Consider the following 3,514-nt stretch of genomic DNA (forward strand, 5'->3'; position numbering starts at 1 on the left):
TGGGCCCAGAGTAGCTGCCCCACCCTTCCTCTTCCCCTTCCCACTTATCTCTGTGACATTTATGAGTGGACTGTAGGTATCCATTTGTTCCTTCTCCCCCATATTTTATTATGAAAAACTTTAAACACAGAAAAGTTGAGATAATATACAGTGATCATCCACATACCACAACTTTAATTGGGCGATTATTAACATTGCCATATGTACTTTAGTTCTGTTTGAGTCTGTTCCTTCATTTCTTGTGTGTGTGTTTTCTGAATCATTTGAAAGTAAGTTACAGATATCATGATATACAATTCCTAAATATTTCAGCATGTATTTTCCTAAAAATAAGCGCATCTTTTACCTATCCACAGTACTGCTATCTTACTGAAGAAACTTAGCAGTAATTACCCAGTATCATCCAATATCTAGACCATGTTTACGTTTCTCGTTATTAAAAAATGTCTTACATAGTAAATTTTTTGGCACTAGAATCCAGGTGAGGTTGATGCAGTATATTTAACTATCAGTTCTGTTCTATTATATTTAATCATCATATCAGTTTACTGGCATAAACCAACCACTTGATTGCTCATGGAGCCTGGGGTCAGGGGTTCAGACAGCTGCAGCTCTGATGGCCCGACCCTGCTCTGCGATCTCAGGCCTTGTCTGGGAAGACTAGACAGCCGGGGTGACCTGAATAGCCATGGCTGGAATCATCTGGGAGTCCTTCTGCATGAGACCTCTTGGGACCTGTCTTCTTTGTGGGGCTGGGCTCCTGGAGGGTGTGTGATGAGAGGGGTGTCAGGGAGCAAGTGTTCCAGGAGGACCAGGCGGAATGCTCACCGCTTCTGAGCCTGCCTCGGAAGCTGCTCCGCATCACTCCCCCTGAGTCCCCTGGGAGCCACAGGGAGGGTTCCTCTGACAGGTCACATTGCACAAGAGAATGTGGGGTGGAACGTGATGCTGGGGACTTTTTTGGAAAACACAGCCTGCTGTAGTGTGTTGTTAGTCCTTTTGATCTGCAATACCTGCTTTTCCCTATGACACTGGTTTTTCATTTTTGTTTTGTTTTGCTTGGCAGCTGGCTAGTCCAGGGATCCAAACCTTTGACCTTGGTGTTATCAGCACCATGCTTCACCCACTAAGCTAACCAGCCGGCCTGACACTGGCTTTGGGAGAGGCCAGGTGGTTGTCTCACAAGCCATCCCCATTCTGGATCTGTCCAGCTGTTTCCTGAGAGTGTAGTTCAGTCTTGTCCTGTGTCACTTGTTGTCTTATAAATCAGAAATAGGCCTGAAGCCTAGATCAATTCAGCATATACATGTGTGAGTCATATATTGTTTTTTAAATGCGTCTAGGAGGTGGCTGCTAACATCTCAAATTGGCTTCTGCAATAGAAGCCAGGTAATGCAAGTTAGAAATAAAAGAGGTGATCAGCATGAACCTCACCAGAGGCAGGTGGCTTCTGTACTTCCTGATGCAGTGACCTGAGGAGATACAGCATCCCATGTCTGGCCAGGAGCACCTCACGGAGTCACAAGGAAGCATCAGACAAACCCTAAATGAACTATTAAAATAGGGGTAGGGGGAGGACTGTATTTGTTAAAAAAAAAAAAAAAAGAAAGAAAAAGAAAAGAAAAGAAAAAACTCAACATCATAAAAGACAAACACGGCTATGAGAAGATTCCAAATTCAAGGAGGCTAAAACAGCATGACAGATAAAGGCACCACCTGGTCCTCTGCTGGGGAAGGGGTGGTATAAAGACATCACTGGGCTAGTTGAGATCACACAGGCCAGCTACGCAGGAGAGCACTCCTGTTCTTAGGAAACACACACTGCAGGGCTGTGGTGGAGAAAAAGGCCTACTGTGTGTGTGTGTGTGTGTGTATGTGTATGTGTGTGTGTGTGTGTGTACATGTTCATGTTTACACACAGAGTGCGCTGGCAAAGCAGATGGAGAAGATGCTGTTGGTGAGTCTCGCTGAAGGAGATATGGATTTTCCTTGCAATGTTCTATTCCTGCATCGGTTCTGTAAGTTTGAAGTTATTTCCAAACCAAGAGTTTAAATACTAAAGATGAACAGAAGAAGAAAAACAACTACAAATGCTCCTCAACTTATGATGAGGTTACATCCCCATACACCCATTGTAGTTTGAAAATATTGTAAGTCAAAATGCACTTAATCCACCTGACCTACCGAACTCAGCACCCAGCCTGGCCTGCGCTGTGGAGCACTGGTCGTTTGTCAGTGACCCCGCGGCTGCCTGGGAGCTGCAGCCACTGCCCAGCATCGCTTGAGAGTGTCACACCACACAATGCTAGCCCGGCAAAGCTCCAAATTCGCCATATGGTTTCTACTGAATGGGTATAGCTTCCACACTATCGTAAAGTTGAAAACTGTAAGTCGAATCATAAGTTAGGGACCGTCTCTCGTTCATTTATCCCAGGGGATGAGGGAAGACTCCATTTTTACTAATGAGATCAGGGCTGTCCTCAGTGGACAAGGTGAGTGTGTATCAACACTGGAAATTAATTTTAGTTTTCACCATAAGGTTTAATATGAGAGATGTGTTCCCGATGTAACATGAGCTTATGATGTGGTGGAAAGCTCTTCACCCTCAGCCCTGAGGTTCTGGGGAGGGATGAGGCACGGATTGATATGCAGAGAAGGAATCATCACGGGAAAAATGTGTAGCCTCGCTAACCTTGAACTAATCCAAATGCAAACAACCTGAGTGTTCCTTCCCGTGCTTATTAAACCCGCAAAAACAAAATTAAACTGGTGTTAGCATAATTCTGGGGAGAGAGTCAGTGTGTCTCCGGTGGTGCTGAGGGTGGCTCAGAGGACGCCTCCCAACTGCCTGCCACGGGGAAAAGCAAGGAAGCAAACATGGGGTTTACGTGACAATATCCATGATAAATAATTGAAAATAACTGGAATTTCTCTGGTGGAAGGTCATAGGTCCTGCTGTCCAGCTGCCGTTTGTGCCTCCGCTCGTGCACCCAGTAAACATTTGATGAGCAGCCACTGTCTACTGGGCAGTGGCTATCAGGAGAAAGCAAAATAAACAATTTAATGGACTTCTTCACCTGGATGAAAGCTATGTCTGTAGGTTCAATGACAAAGATCAGAGGAGATTTTGAAGAGATTCCTGTACCTCATTTAATTTGGTTGTTTTCTCCTTAAAACTGCTTAAAGTATTTTAGAAATAACCATGGAGGAAATGAGAGAAATGTGAAAGTTCTTCAGGACAGTGGTTGGGACAGTCATGGCACATGCCCACATCTGCGTGGCCCCCTGCCTCTCATGTCCCTCAGGGAACAGAGCAGAGCTAATCATCCTGGCTCTGCTGGTTTGGGGGGGTGATCATCCTCTGCGTTGTGGGGTGTCAGGCACCTCCACCCGCTGGACGCCAGTAGCTTCCCCCTCCCCCAACTGTACCACCAAAAGTGTCTTGAGTTATTGCCAAATGTCCCCCGGTTGAGAGCCACTGGAATGATCTGAATTGAGCTGCTCATTTGAAAAA

General features: G+C 45.5%; 1 protein-coding gene across 1 annotated transcript in view; it reads left to right on the plus strand.

Annotated features, from left to right (window-relative positions):
• NINL (ninein-like) overlaps nucleotides 1-3,514 on the plus strand; it is a 91,371-nt gene that overhangs the window by 75,647 nt on the left and 12,210 nt on the right. The gene's annotated exons all lie outside the window — the stretch shown is intronic.

This window comes from Galeopterus variegatus, unplaced genomic scaffold (genome assembly GCF_000696425.1).
Source record: "Galeopterus variegatus unplaced genomic scaffold, G_variegatus-3.0.2 Scaffold9831, whole genome shotgun sequence".
Lineage (NCBI taxonomy): Eukaryota > Metazoa > Chordata > Mammalia > Dermoptera > Cynocephalidae > Galeopterus > Galeopterus variegatus.